Below are 21,769 nucleotides of genomic sequence, written 5' to 3' on the forward strand. Positions count from 1 at the left end.
TCTAAACTTGCTATTCAAATTGTCACCAAATCCTTACACCTTTTATTTATTTATTTATCTATTTATTTATTTATTTATTTGCATAAAGGAGCGAGAGCAAGCCGACAACTTTTTCTGATTCTCCACGCAGACGATGTAAAACTAACAGAGTTTTGTCTGAAAGAGCCTGTAAGCTCTCAGATTCCTTCCAGCTCTAAAATTCAATGATCCTGTTAGTCACTGCTAGGCCTCCTTCCTGCCCTCCTTCTAGGCTCATAATCTTGACTAATCAGTCATGAGGATGAGGCTAATTAGCAATGGGGATTTATGGTTATTCCTAGCCCACTCCAAACAGTGAGTTATGTAAGCAAAGCAACGTATATAAAAATGTAAATAAAATTAGAGAAACATTTAAGCAAATAAAGACAATTGGGAACTATGGGCTATGTAAACAAACTAGAACATAAAAACATAAATTAGAATTAAGAAAACACTTAAGCAAATACCAGCAATTAGGAATAAAACAAACTTGTTAAATGCCTAACGTGTACAGCTAGGTTATGGCACACACCTCTAAATCGGTGGTCATTTGGTGGTATGGAAAATTGATACTCCTGCAGTGAAATCAGAGTGGCCTTTTGTTTAGGAGGCTTCCCGATTGATTATTATTAATATGATAAGAAATAAGCCTCAGTAGGTCCTAGCAGGGCTTCCTTCACAGGCTCACTGGCAACTGTAGTTGAAGTAAAGTATAAATCTTTTCTTAAGATTATTATTATTTTATGTGTGTGGGTGTTTTGTCTGCATGTATGTCTGCTCAGCACATGCATGCCTGGTGTCCGCGGAGGCCAGAGGAGCACATCAGATTCCCTTGGGACTGGAATTAAAAACAACTTTCAGCTGCCTTGTGGATGCCAGGAATCAAAACAGGTCCTTTGGAAGAGTAGCCAAGACTGACCAACACGGAGCCATCTCTAGCCAGCTTCGCCCCGCTTCCTCTTTCTCCCCTCCCCACCTCTCTCTTGCTGTTGCTGCTGCTGTGGATGTTGTCTGTTTTGATTTTTAACATAGGACATTATGTATATTTTGGACTGGCTTGAATTTATTATGTAGCTAAGGATGACCCTGATCTTTCTGCCTCTACCATTCAGAATGCTAATATTACGATATATATACCTGTGTTATGTTCTGTTAGGGATGGAACCAGGCATTATGCATGCTAAGCAAGCCGTCTACCAGCTGAGCTACACCCTGGCCCCTGGTATTGGAGGTTCCCTTATCTCTGCTTAGTAACGGAAGTCATAGCCATCTATGCCTTCACAGATTAATAGAATAGACCCTCCCTAAGTGCCTAAATCTATCTTTGCTGTTTCTAAAGTGGTGATTACTTTAAAAGTCAAGGAAAATGTAATTTACTTTTGGCAAGTGGACATTCTTGTAACATTAACAGTGACAAAGTGGTGTTAAGGGCAAGGTATTTTAAGATGTGACTTCAATATATAACTGGTTTGGTTTAAAGAAGAAAAAAATAGAACTTAGCTTGCTAAGGAAAAAAATTACATTTTCTTTGTGGTGTGTGCATATAAAATATCTTCAAGCTCGTCAGCCCATGTGCCTTGTAAAGTCCAAAGTAGGACTTGATGTGTCCTGCTCTGTCATCCTCCACTTTATTCCCCGGAGGCGGGGCCCCTCACAGAACCTGGAGCTACACTGGTGGCCAGCCAGCTCCAGAGCTCTTTCTCCATTCACAATCCTGTGACTGCAGGAACTCTCATACCATGCTTGACTCTTTACATGGGTTCTGGATCTTTGAACGGAGGTCCTCATGCTTGCCCCAATAAGCACTCTTCCCTACTACACCATCTCCCCAAACCCAGTTGGATTGTCTACTCTAAACTTGCTTTTCAAACTGTCACCAAATCCTTAAACCCATCGCCACCTTCTTAGTGCTGGGATTAAAGGTGTGGGACCCCCAAGTACCAGGGATTAAAGGTGTTAGCCACCACTGCCTGGCCTTTAGTGGTTTAGCTCTGCACTCTGGTCTTCAGGCAAACTTTATTTGTTAAAACACAAACAAAATATCACTATACTTCTAACCCTCATAATCACAGCTGATCGTAAGGGAAGCACTTGACAAGTCACAACTGAAGGATGGCCTACAAAATATTTGACCTTGAAACTGTCAAGCTCATCAAAAACAAAGAGTATGAAAACTGTCACAAGCAAGCATAGTCTAAGGAAATCTAATGACAAGATCTTATCTTATATCCAGGATGGAATCTGGAATAGGAAAATATAACAGATTTTTAAAAAAACAGAAGCGGTAAACTATGAAATATTTCTAAAAGCAAAGGTAGCTTTCTAGTTAGCATGAACTGCCAACTTGGTACAGCAAAGAGTCACCTGAGCGAATAGCGTCCATTGAAGAATTGCCTAAGTCAGATTAATCTACAGGCCATGTCTGGGAGGGGCTGTCTTGATTAATGTCTATAGGAGGACCCACTCATGCGGGCAGTGACATCCTGAGCTAGGTGATCCTAGGCTGTATAAGAAAACTAGCTAAGCTCTAGCCAAGCAGTGTTCCTCTGTGGTTTCTGCTTCTGGTTAGAGCTTGAGTTTCCACCCAGACTTCTCCTAATAACTGACTATAACCTGTAAGATGAAATAAGCCCTTCCCTCCGCTAAGTTGCTTAGAGTCAGAGTGATTTGTCACAACAACAGAATGAAACTAGGATGGTACCATATTAACATGAGAGAGAAACAGAGAAGCCCTGTATTAGCTTCTCATTTTTTCCCGGCAAATACTTTATAGGGATAAATAAATGCAAGAAAACATTTGCAAAAAATAGTCATGAAGCTGGGTGTGGTTCTCAGGGCTATCATCCCAGTAAATAAGAGAGGGAGGCAGGAAGATCAAGCTCATTGTCAGCTAATGAGCTCAAGGCCATCCTGGGCTCTCTGAGTCCCAGGGGCTATCTAGTTGGTTCAGCAGGTAAAGGGCTTGCTGCCAAGCCTGACGGTCTGAGTTCGATTCCAATAACCTACATGGTGGAAGAAAAGAACTGATTCTGGCAAGTGGCATACGTGCTATAGCAGGCACCCCACACAATCTACACACATGTTAAATAAAATAATTATTGAGTTTTAAAGTCAAACAAAAATAAGTAAAATTGCCAGTAGTGGTGGTGCACACCTTAATCCCAGCACCAAGGAGGCAGAGGCAGATGGATCTCTGAGTGCTCGAGGCCAGCCTGGCTTACAAAGTGAGTTCCAAGACTGCAAGGGCTGTAGAGAGAGACCCAGTCTCAAAAAAAAAAAAAAAAACAAAACAAACAGAAACAAAATGAAAAAACATACAGCACAGCAAAAAAGAGCAAAAATCAAACACAATATGCAAAAATGGGAGATAGGGAGAACCCAGTTGTCTGGAGGTTTTGCTAAGCATCCACATCAAACCACTGAATCTCCAAGGAATGACAGACATGATTTCAACTCCTATGGGAAGACTTCTGTATAGAGAGTTTTCTGGTATTTGTGGATAGATGATAGAGGCACTGTAGGAGGGAAGGAAATGAAAACGGGAGAGAGAAAGAGAATAAGCACCATGCCTGGCTCATATTGGGGGGGAAATATTGTATGGGAGGTTTATTTGTTTGTTTGTTGAGCACAGTGGTGGTGTGGGAGGTCCTCCTGTATTTGTGTTGCTTTCATTGATCAATAAAGAAACTGCTTGGCCTGATAGGGCAGAACTTAGGTAGGCGGAAAAGACAGAACTGAAGGAAGAAAGCAGAGTGAGAGAGACTGCAGGTCAGACATGCTAAATCTTTCCCAGTAAGAGGTGAACACAGATTAACAGAAATGGGTTAAATCAAGATGTGAGAGTTAGCCAATAGGAGGCTAAAGCTAATGGCCAAGCAGTGTTTTAATTAATACAATTTCTGTGTGGTTATTTCGGGGGCTAAGCTAGCCGGGTGACCGGGAAGAACAAGCAGCCTGCTCGCTCCTTCAACAAAGTGGCATCTGGCCTACAATCCCAGTTACTCCAGAGGCTGAGGCTCTCCAGTTCAAGGCCAGTTTGAACATAAGCTGCCTTTAAAAAAAAGTTTGGTATGCTCCTGTGTTTTTGCTTTTGTTTTGGGAGTATGTGTTTGTTGTAAGTTTGATTGTGTGATTTATTAGTTGGTTGGTTGGTTTGAGGCAGAGTTGGTCCTGGCTTGCCTTGAACTCACTATGTAGCCCAGATTGTCCTGCCTACCCAGTGCTAGGAGTAAAGGTGTGTGCCCCCACACCTGGCAAATATGTTGATTCTTCTTTTTTTCAAAACAGCATCTCAAGTAGCCCAGGCTGGCTTCAAAGTGTACCAGAGGATATCCTTGAGCTCCTGTTCGTCTACCTCCACCTCTGTAGGGATAAGTCCCGCCCCTTAAGGGGAGTGTTCGCCTCGGGCTAATGTCTGCCTATAAATTTGGCAAGCAAGCTCCGAGCTCTAGCTTCTGCTTTCCTGGTCTCCGCAGGAACGGTGGTTCTGTAAGTCTATTTCTACATTAAAGCTATATATATATTTTTACACTCTGTCTGCATTCGTTTACGCCGCTACACACCTCCCAAAGCAAAGATAACAAGTGTGTGTGACCTGGGTGGTTTGCTCTTTGAACTGATTTCTTGCGAGGTAACATCCAAAAACCTTGGAACTTACCAAGTGATAGGAAATACTAGTTATGAGCTCTTATATCACACCTGATTTTATGCTAAAGACATAATGCAGCAGTTGGTCCCCGAAAGACCAATGATGCGGTTACAAAGTAGGGGTCATGAGCCAGCTTCTCCTTCCAGCAGGACTGGAAGACAGAGGTCAGCCATGCAGCCAATGATTCAATAAATCAGGCCTGCCTACACTGTGTTAGCTACTTTCCTGTTGGTATGATAAAATCCCATGACCAAAAGAAACTTAAGAAAGAAAATTGATTGTGGCTTATGTCTCTAGTAGGACAGAGTCCATCACAGACAGCACAGGAAGGTGTGACATCATACAGCAGGAAAAGGAAACAGCTTATCAATTACATCTTTATTCAGACATAAGAAACATAAAGAACAGCAGCAAGCAGAATGAGGCTGTAACTTCTCGAAGCCCACTGCCAGTGACCTGGTCTTTCAACAAGGCTCCACTCTTCCCAAAGGTTCCACACTATCCCCCAAACAGAGCCACCAGTGGAGGACCAAGTGTTCAAATACCTGAGTATATGGGGGATGTTTTTCACTCAAACCTACCACAAAATCCTCATAAAAACTCTGGACAGAATGTTCTGTGGCATTTCCTGCTTGCCAAGCCCATCAGTCTAGGAGAATGATGAGCGTTTACTCCAGAGAGTGGGCATAGGGATTCTGTACTCAAGACTCTCTTAGACCTTGGCCTTGCCCATTCTTTAGACTGGACCTGATTTACACCCTTTACAACACTACCATAGCCATAAACATAGTGTTTTGTTAAGTTCCGTGTAATTCCAGCAAATTACTGAACTTAGCTAAGAAGGGACACAGGAAATGCTCAAATTCATAGTCAACCTGTTCAGAAATGGAGAAGGCCTGGGGAACCCTGAACTTTTGGCTTGCTTCCTGCCCTTAATTGGATTAAGGCTAATTCAGACAATTAGCTTCAGAATTTTATCACCAGTACCCTAGAGATGAACAGAAGATAAGCGCACAGACAGCTGTGGGAGGGAGAAAGCCAGACCTTCTTCAAAGTCCTTTCCCCTGGGTTTTCCTGCCTCAAGCAAGTTCCAAGTCTCTGCCCTTCCAAAGGTGAGTTGTGTGATTGTATCGTCTGCCCTTAGAGAAGTACTTATGGAATTTCTAACTCCTTTTCACTAAGCCTGCCTTAGTCAAGAGTAGATCCTTCCCTGCTTTTCCCTTCCTCTCCCCAGCCTGCAGCGGAGGGCTAGGACTGAAGGAGCCATCTTGGACCATGAGATAGATGGCTTTGGGAATGGTAGACATGATCTGAAATAGTAAAGCAGGAACTGAAGATCCTAGGTCCCAGATGACACACGACATCACCATCAACAGGATGATTGCCTCCTTCAGACATCTCTTACCAGGGGAAGAATGAAATTATATCTTCTTTTAAGCCAGTGTTGCGCACATATTTTCAGTATATGTAGGCAAACACAAACTTAACATTAATTAACAAGGGAACCAGGGTCTAACAGAGAGGAAAGTTGTGGCCACTAGTACTCTAAGTATGATCAGTGGGTCTGGCCAGGCCTAGCGATACAGGCCTATAATCCAAGCCATCCATAGGACTGAGACCAGAGGATCCCAAAGACAAAGCAACTGAACTAGAAGTGAATTCAAGACCATCCTGAACTACCTATTGATAACCTTGCAATAAAAGTAAAAAGAGGTCTGGGCTAAACCTTGGTGGTAAACACTTGCCTATCATACCTGAGGCCTTAACCCCAGCATTAGAAAATAAGTAAGAAGAGCGACAGGCAGACAGGAGTCAGACTGCAGCCACTTAGATCCTAATTCCACACTGTCTGCTACTTAGCCTCCATCGTATTCCTCCTCAGCTTTCTCATCTGTACATGCCTGGTATCCAGTGCTTGAACTCAAGTCATGCTCCTCTTCAGCCTCTAAAGTTCCTGAGACTCCAAGTTTGTAGGCTCCACTTACTTAGCCCTTTTTTCTGTCTGCCTTTATTTCCTTTTCCCTTTCTTTATCTCTTCCTTTTTAACATCATCTATCCTTATCCTATCCTCAAACTTACAGAGATCTGCCTGCCTCTGCTTCCCTAGTGCTGGGGCTAAAGGAGAGCGCCATCATACCCAGCTCCCATCTTCCTTCCTTCCTTCCTTCCTTCCTTCCTTCCTTCCTTCCTTTCTTCCTTTCTATCTTCCTTCCTTTTTCTTTTTCTTTTCTTCTTTTTCCCTTTCTTTCTTTCCCTACTTTTTCACCCTCAACAATCTTGTTGATTCACCCATGAGCTAGCCATGTGGTTCAAATTCCACCTCCTCTTCCATTCTTAGAATTCCATAACAACTGCATTTGTTTGTTTGTTTGTTTGTTTGTTTAGATCGAATAGAGTCTTGCTCTGTAGCCCTTGGTTGGTCTGGAATTCCTCATATAGACAAAGTTGCCTCTGCCTCCAGCCCATCATATCCAGCTTTGGGGGACATTTATTTATTTTGAGATGGAGTCTCTATCTAGCAAAGGCTAGGCTCAAACTCTTCTTGTTTCTGAGAATAGCTTTGAACTTCTGATTTCCCCCATCTCTACCTCCAGAGTGCTTAGATTATAGGCATGCACTGATCAAACTCAGGGCATTGTGCACGCTAAGCAAGTGTAATAGCATCAGGGGTATCCAGCCTTCAGGGAGGCCAGCAAAGGTAGCCTGACACACTCTCCACAGCAAATTATCAATGCTAAATCAAATCATGGCACACTCCCCCTGCACATTGCCACAGCCATTCCGTGGATGCTACCTTTTCAATATGTTTCTTAGCCAACCAATCATCTGAAAGTTTGTAGTACTGAGGCTCAAAATCAGGGCTTCAGGCATTCTAGGCAACTGCTCTGCTACTGAGCAGCACCCCAACCCTGAGTGTGAGGCTGTAGAGACCTCATATAACTGTAGCTAAACAGCATATGTAAGGACCCAATGTACAGTTATCCATGCTGTAGCATCTACCAGAATTTTCTTTTTAAGATTAAATAATTGTCCATTGTGTGCATTTTTTAATATCTATTATCTATCAATAGATACTCGTGTTGCTATGGCTACTGTGAATAACATTATGAACTGGAGTGGCTGAGTGTTCCAGTTTCCTTCCAGGTTCTGAGTCCTGTGGTTGCTCTATCACTAAGTTTTGGAGCCTTCCCTGCTATTTTCTGCAGTGTTACTGCCGTTTTGTGTTTCCATCCATACTGCACAAGAATTGATCCACTTTCAATGCAGCTTCCAGGAATCCACTGTATATACCCAGGTACTGGTGATCCACTTTCAATGCAGCTTCCAGGAATCTACTGTATATACCCGGGTACTGGTGATCCACTTTCAGTGCAGCTTCCAGGAATCTACTGTATATACCCGGGTACTGGTGATCCACTTTCAGTGCAGCTTCCAGGAATCTACTGTATATACCCGGGTACTGGTGATCCACTTTCAGTGCAGCTTCCAGGAATCTACTGTATATACCCGGGTACTGGTGATCCACTTTCAGTGCAGCTTCCAGGAATCTACTGTATATACCCGGGTACTGGTGATCCACTTTCAGTGCAGCTTCCAGGAATCTACTGTATATACCCGGGTACTGGTGATCCACTTTCAGTGCAGCTTCCAGGAATCTACTATATATACCCGGGTACTGGTGATCCACTTTCAATGCAGCTTCCAGGAATCTACTGTATATACCCGGGTACTGGTGATCCACTTTCAGTGCAGCTTCCAGGAATCTACTGTATATACCCGGGTACTGGTGACACTCAGCTTTGTATCCTGAACTATCCCTAGGATATAACTGATTCCTACACAATATTTGTTAACTAAATGAATAAATGGGATAGTTTTAACATCATTGGCATAAACAGAAGGGATGCCCTTTCATTGGGAACAGCCACAAGCAACAGACAGGGTTTGCACAGGTGCTTCCTGGTGAGCCTGGAGAGATTACTTTTTAAGGTGGTGCATAAATCCCAAGTCTCATTTCTTCAAAACAAGTAGCCCCACAGTATATTTCTTTTGATCTCACCAGCTTTTTGTCAGCACCAGGTTCATCTCCTGGTCCCGTTTCTTTTCCAGACTCACAATAAAACTGATTTAAAGTCAAAGTTGCTTTAAGAATTACGCTACAATATGCTGATCTGAAAATACATTTTCTAAAATTATTTTTTCTATCCGTAAGGGGGCCATCAAAGAGTTCTTGGTGGTGTTATCTCCTAAGAACTTACGTGCAGGCTGTAAACTCCGTCTGTTAGCAGTCATCTCATGAGACCTTGGGTGATCCGTTCCATTTTGAATTTCTAGCTGAGAATTAAACACAGGAACAACTCAAATGAATGCACAGAGGCTTTTTTTAAGCCATTATAATTAATAACATGTGAATAAGGGAAAGTGCCTCCAAGTATGTATTTAAGGTTTTAATTTGAACAAACAAGCTCCTGAGATACTTTCCCTAAATTTTTGCTCTCTTCTGGTGTGTATGTGTGTGCGCACGCACATGGGCAAGGGCACATATGGTATGTGTCTCTGTAGGGTGTGTGTATATGATGTATGTGTGGTGTGTATGTGGTGTATGTGTGTTTGTATGGTATGTTGTGTATATATATATATATATATATATATATATGTAAAGAAATTATTGGGGGGTGTTGAGACAGAGTTTCTCTGTGTAGCTCTGGCTGTCCTGGAACTTAATCTGTAGACCAGGCTGGCCTCAAACTCACAGAGATCCACCTGCCTCAGGGCTTGGAGGGAGGAAGGTGAGGAAGAAATATTGTAATTAAATTAAACCTCAAAAGAAAGAAAGGGCATGTTTGCTGACAGTTTAAATCAAGGATGTACAAGCCCTAGACTTCTGAGCCGAGTCTTTGTCAACTGTTCCAAGAAAAGTGGAGAAAATCACTGATGAAAGAAAGAAGGCAGGGCGGGCAGCCAACGCCTTTAGATCCCAGCCCCAGGAGGCAAAGGCAGGCAGATCCATGTGAGCTGGTGCCCAATCTGCTTTGCGGGTTGAGTTCTAGGCTGCACAATGAGCCCTGCCCATGAATAAATAAATATACAAGGGGTGGGGCCTGGGATGGATGGAAGCACCCACAGCTAGACAGCTCCTGGGGTTGTGTGGCCTTCCTTTTTCTGTTCCCAGTGGCTTCAGACATACCTGTCTCTTCCTCTGCGATGAACTACTCCAAGTGATTCATTTTGTCTCTCATACACTGGGCTTTGAGATCCACGAGCACAAGGACACTGTGAGAACCAGGTTGGTGCCACAGGCCCTCTGTGCTGACTCGCAAGAAGGCCTGAGTTAGAGAAATCTGTGAGTGACAGGATGAATGGAGAAAATTCAGTCTACAGAGCAGGCTCACTGGGCTGCTGGCTTTGTAACTGGCCTTACAGAGGGCCTAGAAACTGCACGCATGCTAGCATCCTGTGGGTGCCATGAGGGCCAGCACAGCTCTGATGGTGTCATGTAGACAAGGGTCCCTTCGTGGGTTTGGGGTCTCTGGGATTTAGTGATCACAAAAGGAGGAAGAGGGGAAAAAGGGAGAAGCAGAGAGATGTGCGTCTCTGTGAAAATGAGGTGTCAGCTATTTGGTTATGGGTATAAAGGCAAGAAAGATACAGCCATGCAGGGCCCTGGCGTGGTTTAGGGGTAGCAGAGAATGGGACCCTGGTCTTGAGTTTTGGGCTAAGGATATTGTAATGGTTGGTTTTCATTGGCATTCAACAGAATCTAGAGTCACCTGTTAATGAGGGAATGACTCGATCAGGTTGGCCTGTCAACATGTCTCTGCACCATTGCGTTGATTACAATTGTAGGCAGAATTTTTTGTCTGGACCACTGGTCAGCTCTGTCCTGACAACAGCTCTCAAATAACCACACAGAGGCTTATTATTAATTTTAAGTGCTCTGCCAATAGCTCAGGCTTGTCCTACTAGCTCTTACAATTTACATTAACCCGTATTTCTTATCTACCTCTGCCACGTGGTGGTACCTTTTCTCTCCGGCTCCTTTCGACTTCACTCCCTTTCTTCCCAGTGCTCTCTTTTGTCTGCAAGTTCCAACCAACCTTCTCCTTCCTAGCTATTGACCAGTCCGATCTTTATTAAACCAATGAGAGTAACAAATATTCAGTGTACAAAGAGATTGTGCCACAGCATACAGTGACTGAGGTGGGAGACAGTCCCACCGTGGGTTTGTATCCTGATAGCCGGGCGATGGTGGCGCACGCCTTTAATCCCAGCACTCGGGAGGTAGAGGCAGGCGGATCTCTGTGAGTTCGAGCCCAGCCTGGTCTACAGAGCTAGTTCCAGGACAGGCTCCAAAGCCACAGAGAAACCCTGTCTCGAAAAACCAAAAAAAAAAAAAAAAAAAAAAAGAGTAGAGAGGTAAGCTAGGAAGAGGCATGCACACATTTGTTCTTGCTCTGCTCTTGATTGGAGACGTGATGCGCCTGACTGCTTAGGGTTCCTGCCCCTGTGATTTCCCCCATAAAATCCTGTGTTATATCCTGGGATGTTGAGAGGAAATCAACCCTTTCTCCCCTAAGTTACTTCTTGTTAGGGTGCTTTTATTACAGCAAACAACAACCTAAAAGTGGCATCATCTGGTACCAGGGCTAAGAGTTGGGGGGAGGCACAGTGAGTGACATCAGGAGGACAGCAGGTGCTCGGCTGCAGTGGGCCAACTTGGGCTGGGCACAAAGAGAACACAAATTTCAGCGGCATCTGATCCTGCTGAGTCTGTTCAGGACAGGGTTTCGCTGCAGGGAGTGTCAGTGTCTGTCGTCTTCCCTTTCCTCCCCAAATACCTGTGGTATTTAATGGCTTTCTCATTGAATGCGCACAGAACCTAACCAAGATCAATGTTGATGCTTCATGTGATACGCGCGGCTATAGAACTGACCACAAACCAAGGGCAGTTCTTGGTGCCTTACCAATATTAATGCATTTGATCTTCATAAAAGCCCTTTAAGCACTAGAGCTGTGGTTCAGTTGGTAGACTTCCTGCCCGGCATGTACAAAGCCCTAGGTTTGATCCTCAGCACCACACAATGGGGTGTGGTAGCACAGGCCTATAATTACAGCACTTGGGTGTTGAGGGCAGGAAGATCAGGAGTTCAAGGTCATCCTTTGGGTTTCTTCAGGGCCAACCTGAGATACCCACCTGTCTCTGTCTCTCTCTCAGAAAAGTTTGTGTGTGTATGTGTTTAGGTATACATGTGTGTTGGTTTGTGTGCACACAACATGTGATGGTGGGTATGGAGACCACCTCACGCACTGTTTTGTTTGTTTGTTTTGTTCTGTTTTGAGACAGGATCTTTCATTGGCCTTGTGTTTACCAACTAGACCAGGCTGGCTGGCTACAGAGCCACAGATATCTGTCAACCAGTTCTAGGATTCCAAGGTGACCACCATACAGGGTCCTTTAAGGAAATTGAACTTATGACCCTGTGTTTGCATGTACACAAGTCCTTCACTGATACCTCTCTCCAGCCCTGATGGGTATTTCTATCCTACAAACGGTAGAGAAGACAGACGAGAGCTTCAAAGATGGAGATGTAAATGACTGCTTGTATTTTGTAGGCTTTGATATTTATTTTGTTCAACAAGCAGTATTTGGTTTGTTGGTTTGTTTTGTGTGTGGTGCAGGGAACTGGTGTGGAGCCTCTCACTGCTGGGTATACACTCTATCACTAAGCTATTACTCCTACCTGCCCTTTCTTCTCCCGAAGCAGTGTCTCTCAAGTTACCCAGGTTAACCTTGAATTTGCCATCCTCCTACTTCATCCTCTTAAGGAGCTGGGATTACAGGCCTGTGCAAAGACCATTGCTGATGATTGCTTAACCGTCTGGCACTAGAGTTTAATGTCAAATGTGACTAAGGAAGTCCTGGCTCTGTCTGGTTCTGAGTTCTGTCCCTAAGGCTTGATGGTAGCAAGTGGGTTCTGTAGAATCTTCATGCTAAAATGTCCGGAAGACGCTAGGAGCCAACCACCCAGCTACACAGCCAGCCATGTAGTCAGAGTGAAAGTAACATATACAGATGTAAGAAAAGGAAAAAAGCGCAGAGGCAAAGGGTAGATGGGATAATTTAAGAAAAGTTGACTAGAAATAAGCCTTTGTGTGGATTTATTTGGGAGCTGGGTGGCAGTCCCCCAATAAACAAAAGAGTTTTGTTTTAAAAAAAAACTGAATAAAATGAAATTTGTTCAAGGTCAACCAGCAGTTTATAACAGAGCCGGGCTTTGAACCTGTGTCCATGGTAGTTTGTGCTTTGCTTGCTTTATTTTATTGTATTGGAAATTTATTTCCTTCACATATATAGAATATAAGATCTATCTTCAACATGAATTATGCCTCCTCTATTCTGCTTTTTTCCCATGCATATATTAATGGCTAGTTCCTGGGGGAAGGAAAAAATGGAAATAAATCCAGGATCCCACACCCTTAGCTATTGCAAGGTACCTTTGCTCCAGGGGCTTTCGCATAGAATCCTGGGATCCCCAGCCTGGATCCCCAGCCTGGATCCCACAGCTGCGCAGGTGCTCGGGGCCCACAGTCATCTCCTGTGTGCATTTCTTGTTGGCTCAGCTTGATTTTATCCCCGTGATGCACACAGTAAATGCATGATAAATGTCTGTTGAATGAATGGATTTTACATGTATCTTACTGAAATATTCGCAGCCCCATTTGATTCACTGGAGTGGCATACCCGAACAAGAAATAATTTTTCTTAATGTGTCCCTTATAAATTGAACCCGACCATATTTGATTAATCTCACATCATGCATTTTTATTGCACCGATCACTCTGGTATCAGGTCACATTTATTTTAAAAACAGATTCACAAAGGGTGCAGGGCCGGAGCGACAGTGTAAATATGTTAATAATAAAAATAATACAGAAGATATTTTACTGGAAACTCTAGCATGCTAATGATGAGTAAGTGCATTCTACAGAAATATGTTTGATTTACAAGGCAATTAATTTCAAAAAGATTCACACCCTGTCCCATGTTTTGCGTACTTACATAATGAAAACTAAAAAAAAAAATTAAAATGAATATTCAGATCATAAAGGCCAAGGGGGGGAAATCACCTAAAGGGCCCCAACATTTTAGTCAGAACAACAGCCCTATCACAGAAAGTGGTACTATTGTGCTATCCAAGGCAACTCGATCAGGAAGATCCCAGGCGGCTGTAGCTTTAACAGAGCATTTGCTTGCTATGTGCAGCCCTCAAGACTAGAAACACTGCATTATCCAGTGACCAAAGAGGCCCAGAGCCTCCCAGGACACAAGAAGACGCTTTGGGGTTTCTTGTTGCAGAGACAGCAAAGTCTCTCCTTCTGGGAATAGTGAGCCAAGTAGATACATCCTCTTGGCCTATTCAAGCCCCAGGAGTTAAAAGGTGTTTCATTTGTGATTTTATGGGTCAGCCCTGGTGGTCTAAAAAAGAATGCACACTCTGTGGGCAGATGCGCCTTTGGGCTGACCCAGCCTGCATGGTAACTGAGATGGACAGACAGTGGACGGGACCGGGTTGGGCCACCATGAGCCTATCCTAGCAAAACGGATGTGATTGTTCCTCAGACAGCACTCGTCTCCTTAGGTGGAGCCCGCACCAAACTTTAAGCTACAACTATTTGGTCTTTTTTAAAAGCTTGTGTATAACTTTGATTTAAAATAATGCAATTAAATAAAAAACAAAGACAAAAGCAAAAGTCTTTCATTTATTTAAAAAAAAAAGATATAGGAGGCTGGAGGTTGGGATCCGCAGTTAAGAGCACTGGCTGCTCTTGCAGAGGACCGGGTTCAATTCCCAGCACCCTCATGGCCGCTCACAACTGTCCAGTTCCAGGGGAGCTGACACCTTCACACCAAAGCACATAAAATGAATTTAAATAAATTATTTTTTAAAAATTAGAAAAGAGATGGAAGGTTGAGTTTAATTATTACAAAGGAAATGAATTTTCATATTTCTCTGGAAATATGGAACTAGCTCTTGCAGACCAGGCTGGCCTCCAACTCACAAGAGATCCACCTGGTTCTGCCTCCCAAGTGCTGGGATTAAAGGCGTGCGCCACCACCACCCGTCTCACAACTGTTTTTGTACAAATTTTCTAAAAAGTAGAGAAACACGGAATTGGACCTTAAACGTCTACAACCCAGCTTAGTAGCCAAATGGTACCTCCGAAGGAGCATATTCAAGGAGAGAGTAGTAGTAAATAAAATCCAGGAGTGTCATGCTATACTAAGTCTGTCGAAATTATTTTACCCTTAATCTCTGTGGACAATTAACTATAAAAAATAAATACCCATTTTAGAAATCTAACAATAAGGCAATCTATACCCACTAAGAAACCCCAAGTGGGTGAACTCTGGGGGGGGGGGGCTGCAGAGGTGGGGCCTTTAGGAGCACGGGTGCTCTTCAGAAGATCTGCCTTTGGTCATCAGCACCCACAGCACAGCTCACAACCATCTGTAACTGCAGTGTCAGGGATCCATCATTTTCTTCTGGTCTCCTTGGGTTCCAGGAACACATGTGCACAGAGACACATTCAGGCAAAACACCAATACAATTAACATCAAAAATGGACACTTAAAAGAACCCAAATTTAAGTTTTCATGCTGTAGTTGACTTTGACTATGGACAACATTCCTAACTTCTACATCTACTTTCTCATCTCTGAAATGGGTACAAATGCAGTAGCTATTTCTCAGTTAGTGTTGGGTTCATGGTCCTTTAGTAGGAAATGGTGGATGGGGGAAGGGGAAAGGGAGCTCAGGGATAGTGCATAGCAATAGACCCTGGGTTCAGTCCTAAGAGTAGAAAAGAGTGCAGAGGAGGGAGAGAAGGAAAGAAAGCTGAAGTTGGGCTTGTAGTCCTCTTGTGTTTCCACGGCACCCCGGAGGCAGCCGATTTGAGCCACACTATTTCCTGCACAAGTGCAGGCTTCCCATTCTTCACCTCTCTTCTCCCTACTCAGTGTCCTCTGCTGACATTCCCTTTTGTTCTCCAAGCAGCATGCTCCTGCCACGCCGCCTTCTGGCTCCTGAACGGTCATTTGGAATGGCCAGCATGGCCATTGTTTTGCCCAGAATTAATAATGTGGAAAAACGAACACCCAATGCGTTGCTGCTTTTTTTAGTCTGAAATGAACAACCATGCCTGTTAGAGAGAAATCTTCTTGCTTTTTTCAAGGTGGGTCATGACTGAATTTAACGGCCCTCAGCTTCTTGTTGTTGGGATGTATGATTCTGTAACGGACAGTCCCGGCATGGAGGGTAGCAGGGCCAAGCTGTGAGACGTGGGCCAGAGCTAGGGTTTTTATGTCTGATGTTGCAGTGCAAAGGGAGGTGGGGGGGGGGCTGTCACTAAAGCAACTTGTCTTTAGGTAGAAGGCAAACACCGAGCAGAGAGGGCCAGCGGGATATGACAGATCTCACCATTTCCTAACGCTCATCTTGCTTGCCCATCTTAAATTTTATAGGGTCTGATGGAAGGTCGCACCTGGCTTTATTCTTTTCTGCCATAGGCCAAAGCAACTTCTTTATTAACCAATGGTAATAAAACATATCCACAGAATACAGAGGGGAATCCCACATCATTTGTCCTTCATATCATCTTAGGCTCTCTTGGGAGAAGGTTTAGACAGAGCTTTGGACCATTTGATTCCCCTGCTAGGGAGGGACTGGCATACTGCTGGCAAGGGAGAGCTAGGTATAAGCCTGTCATCCACACTGTGGGAGGAACACTGATTAAGCTTGGGGTTTCTCCAGCTGGTGAGAATATCATGTTCTCACATTAAAACTTTATTTTCTTATCTGTTTTGTCATAGTACAAACAACATTGCTCCCTCAAAACACCAAATGCCCAAGTCCTCCTTGAGTCCCCCATTACACAGCCAGTCTTTCCCTAGGGACAATCATTATCATGATTAGGGAATGTGTATGCACATGTGTGTGTCTCTATGTGTGAATGTGTGTATGTGGTTTTTGTTCATGTATTTACTTTCCTGTGATACTGAGGATGGATGGACCCCCCAGGCTTTGGGTATGCTAAGGAGGTGCCCTACCCATGAGCTTCATCCCCAAACCAATATGAGAAAGAGAGAGATATTGATTTTGTAATTCACAACATACTATGTCATGTCCCTGCCAGGAAGATGTGATTTATTTATACTCAACATGTAGGGAAACTGCGACATGATGAAACTGTGATCTTACCCATCTTACCTACCCACGTCACCACAGGTGAGCTGAAGCTCAAAGTAGTTTGTTCTATTTGAAGCAACACTTCAGTTGAGATTTTGACAAAGATCTAGAAAATACAAAGAGGAGTGATGTACAGCCCAGCACCTCTTTTCTAGAGACCCTCTATCTGGTACAGTGGTACTGTGGAGACAGCCCCAGGCCAGATGAGGCAGTCTCTGAGCCCTTACTCCACTTCCTCCCTACTAATCCCTCTTTCCTGTAAATGCAGCCCTCAGACTCTGCCAGGGGCTCTATTCTGAGACCTGTAGAGCCAGGCAGGGCAAGGCAGTAAGTACAGCCAATTCAAGGAAGAGGAAAGCTGCAGCACAAGGGTCCTGTAGAGTGATGGCTGCCTCTGTGTTTACATTGCACTGCCACCAACAGGAGGGCCGCCTGCTATAGACACAACACTGCCTTAGCAGATTCTCTCAGGAACAGCTGAAGATCCCAAGCAGGCCTCTGCAGTGTAGTTAACCGCCATGCTATTTTCTTATTTATTATCACACTGATTATTATTACATTTGTTTATCTGTTTGTACACAAATGAATGAGCAGACACCTTTCTGGAGACTGTTTTTCTCTTCCATGTGGATTCTGGGAATAGAACTCAAGTCATGAGTCTTGGCAGCAAGTACCTTTACCTGCTGAGCCATCTGTCTGGCTCCAGAGAACTTACTTTTTGCTGTTTTGTTTTGCTTCTGAGCTAGCGTCTCTATCATTGTTCTGGGAAGTGGTTTTTTTAAAAAATCACTTGGGGGATGCTATTCTCTTGCCCTTTCTCCCTCTTGCCCTCCCTCCCTCTCTCCTTTCTTCCTTCCTTCCCTTCTTCGATAAGGAACCTTTCCTAGGCTGGTTAAGTACTCAGTAAAGAGCCAAGGAAGAGCTTGAACTTCTGATCCTCTTGCTTCCACCTTCCAAATGCTGGCAGGTGCCACTCTGCCTGCTACATACAGGGCTGGGGCTTGAACCTAAGGACTTCATATATGCTAGACAAGCATTCAACCAACTGAACTTCTCACAGTCTCTCATCCTTCCTATTAATAGCCATTTACTGAATTTCATTTTCATCCAGGGAATAATCACTCTAGACCGTCAACAAAGAGTTTAAATTATTCTAACGAGCAACAAGCATGTGGAGGAGTGTGTTCCTTGGAGCATTTTCAGCTGGTCATTGTCATTTTTTGTTGAGCACTTGCTATGTGCTCCATCAGTGCCAGTTATGAGCTGCTCTGAGGACTGACATTTGGACCAGGAAAATCACCCAAGTAAGATGGGCAGATGATGGAGTCCCAGGGAAGAGTTGAAAGAACACGATTTGGAGGCTCAGCTTGTCCTTGGTGTTGGGCCACAGCTGCTCTCCTGCATGTATAAATTTGAGCATGGTCCGCATGCATGCGCGGGTGCTCCTGGAGGGTGATGATAATGAATTGAGATAGGGAAAACCTGAAACTGATTTCAAGGCGTGTGGCTCAAGGGGGAACGCTTTAGAAAGAGTCCCTGGGAGAAAAGGCAAAAGGAATTGGGGTTACTAACAATGTATCCTGGAGAAGAGAAGGTTAAAGGGAATTTAATAGCCATCTTCAAATATCTAAAGAGATATTGCTCATGTGTTTTAAACAGCAGTTCTTGTCTCCAAAGGACAGGGCATGAGGGAATTATCTTAAACGGGAGCAGGAGGGACTTAGATTAGATACCAATGCAGAAAAAAATAAAACCCAGCTGAAAGGACCCTGAGACGCTGGAAGGCAACTTGATTTCCAGAAGGGTGAATTATTTTAAGAACAGTGGCTGATAATTATTACTGGGGGGAGGGAGGCGGGAGAGCTGGGGGCTTTCAAGTCAGCCAGTCGCAAACAGTAGGATCTTCAGCAGATGACTTTACCTTTCTGTGATTCTGTTTCCTCGTGGGTTAAATGGGGGATACTGGCAGGATCTGTATATTGGATTGGTCTCAAGATTAAATTAGACTAGGAACAGAAAGCCACTAGCCTGCGGTCTGGTCCAGAGGAAAGCTCACCCGGCAATGCATGCTGTTCGTTATTGTTAATCAACTGTGGTCTTAGTAGAAAAAAAGGGCTCTATGCATGAATACAAGCTCTCTTTCCAAGTACAGTCAATAAACAAATGCTGTTGTGTGCCTTGAGGTTTCCAGTCTTTCCGAGATGATGTTTAGAAAGTAAAAGATCTTGTTTGTTTGTTTGTTTGGGGTATTTTGGGGCAGGTTTTTTTTTTTTTTGTGTAGCCCTGGCTATCCTGAAACTTGTTCTGTAGACAAGGCTGGCCTAGAACTCATAGATTCGCCTGCCTCTGCCTCCTGAGTGACAGAATTAAAGGTGTGTGCCACCACCACCTGGCTTTAGATATAACCTTAAAATAATGGACTCATGGGCTGGAGGATAGCTCCATCTGTCAAGTGTTTGTGTGCAGGCGTGAGGACCTGAGTTGAACCAGCAGTGCCTATGAAAAAGTCAGGGGTAGTGGCACATGCATTGCAACCCCAGCAATGAGCAGACAGAGACAGAAAACCCCTGGGGCTTGTTGGCCAGCCAGTATAGTAGAATCAGTGACTTCCATGTTCAGAAAGAAACCCTGTCTCAAAATACATAGTGGACACTAATGAACACCCAAGATTGGCCTCTTTGCACATGTGCGTGCGTGCGCATGCACACACACACACACACAGAGTGAAAGAGAGAGAGAAAGAAGAGAGAGAGAGAATAAAGTAAGGCATTTTTTTTCCCCTACTGCCATGCCGGGAATTGGACTAAGGTGTTTGCAGGTGCTATGCAAGTATTCTACACACTAGGCTCAAGAGAGGTCAAGCCTTGAGGGAAAAGGTAGGCGAGGGAGAGACCTATAGAGGACCTCAGGTGGGAGAAATTGCTACCAACTATGAGGATGAACCAGGCATGGTGGTGCACAGCACAATTTTGGCATTTGGGAGGCAGAGGTAGGAGGATTGTAATTTGAAGTCAATCTAGGCTACACAGCGAGTTCTAGGTCAGTCCAGGTTTAGCAGTGAGACTGTCTCAAAAAAAAAAAAAAACCAACAACCAGAAAAATGGGTGAGTAAAATTTGAATTCATGGTTTGACAAGATGGTTCAACAGGTAAGGCATTTGTTGCCAAGCCTGAAGATGTAAGTTCCATCCTTGGGATTCACGTGGTGGAAGGAAAGAACCAACTCCCACAAGTCCTCTGACATCACATGGACACCGTGATGGACACTGTGGCATGTGTGAGCACATCCGAAATAGATGCAATGAAACAGTAGAAGGAAATATTTGAATTCACCAGTCTAAAGATGCATCAGCTGTGGAGGCTCTTGGTCGACGCCAACAGAAATGCGGCTGTTTGTTTCTGACCCTTTGGATATACACCTTAAAAAAAAAGCCATTAGCACTAGGTGGGAGGCATGCCATAGCCCATGTGTGAAAGTCAGGGGCCAGCTTTGCGTGCTCAGCTCTCTCCTTCCCACCGTTACGTAAGTTTCAGGTATTGAAATCAGGTCTAAGGCTCGCTCTCGTGGCAGGTACCTTTACCGCGGAGCGTCTCACTGGCTCATTTCAGCACTGTGAAGGCATTCAAGAAGCTGTCCTCTGAAACTGAAATTGTATTCTAGAAACTTTACTTCACGGCAATTATAACCCTGCAGCACATTTAACTTACTAATATTTATTGAAATATTTTTAGCTGCAAAAACATTTTATGTGCACTATTATTTATTAATGCCCTGTTTTAAAATATTACACATAAAATTTATTCCAGTGCACATTAGTAAATAAATTATGCTTGTAATTTCTAATGCATTTTTAATTATAAATTTATCCATGTCTACCTTTATTTATGGTATCGCTGTCTCACTGTTGAACATACTGTGTATTAATGGAGACACTGTTAATTATGCATTCTTGGAAGTTGCATTCGACAAAACATCCAAGTTTTTTTTTTTTTTTTTTGTTAACATTCTAAGAACTGTTATCATCTGCTAATTTAGGAGTCAGCCCTCACATTCTTAGCTAACCTCTGAAATCAGAAAAGTGCTGTTGGGAACTGGGTGTGGAACCAGATTTTGGAAAAGGCTGCATTTATATGTAAATGTAGTTGACTGGCAAGGTATTGGAACACCAGGCTGATGTTCTGTTTTCACCCCAAATACCCAAAAAGAGTTCCTCCAGACAGATAACGAAGAGGAAAATGCCACAGAACAATGTCTAGAGAATAGCTGCCTAGCCTGTTCCATGCAGCGCCATTTTGGTGCTGTGGATTGAGCCCAGAGCTTCAAACATACTTGCCAGGGAACTTTACCACAGAGCTACACTCCTGAGAACCACTGACAGGTGTTGTTGATTGCATTAGTGTGGTGTGGTGTGTATGTGTCTGTGTGTGTGTCTGTGTGAGTCTATATGTGTGTCTGTGTGTGTGTGTCTGTGTATGTCTCTGTGAGTCTGTGTGTGTGTGTGTGTATGTGTATCTGTGTCTGTGTGTATGTTTGTCTGTCTCTCTGTGTGTGTCCACTGAACAATCTGTGTGGTGGTCACAGGGTCAAAGGACAACTTGTAGGAACTCGTTCTCTTTTTACCATCCAGGTTTCAGAAATTGAACTCAGGACACTATGCTTGGCAGCAGTACCCATTACCCATTGTGCCATCTCTCCAGCTCCTGTGTATTTAAGTCCTAGCCCCAAAGTCCTCTGTCTAAGATGATTTGGTTGGCAAGGTTTGCACTCTCCCCTTCCAATAACCAAACGAAACTCGGGAACAACATATTTGTCCTTTAAAAAATTCTTTACATTGAAGCATTATTTCTATTTGAGAA

General features: G+C 43.8%; 1 protein-coding gene across 1 annotated transcript in view; it reads left to right on the plus strand.

Annotated features, from left to right (window-relative positions):
- Positions 1-5,757: 5,757 nt before the first annotated feature.
- Mapkap1 (MAPK associated protein 1) overlaps positions 5,758-21,769 on the plus strand; it is a 254,905-nt gene continuing 238,893 nt past the window's right edge. The window contains exon 1 of the mRNA XM_041674614.1: positions 5,758-5,778. The gene's annotated coding sequence lies outside the window, so the exon portion shown is untranslated. The remainder of the gene's footprint in view (positions 5,779-21,769) is intronic.

This window comes from Microtus oregoni, unplaced genomic scaffold, assembly GCF_018167655.1.
Source record: "Microtus oregoni isolate MIOR12 unplaced genomic scaffold, Mior012 000025F_ref0000491, whole genome shotgun sequence".
In the NCBI taxonomy this organism is placed as follows: Eukaryota; Metazoa; Chordata; class Mammalia; order Rodentia; family Cricetidae; genus Microtus; species Microtus oregoni.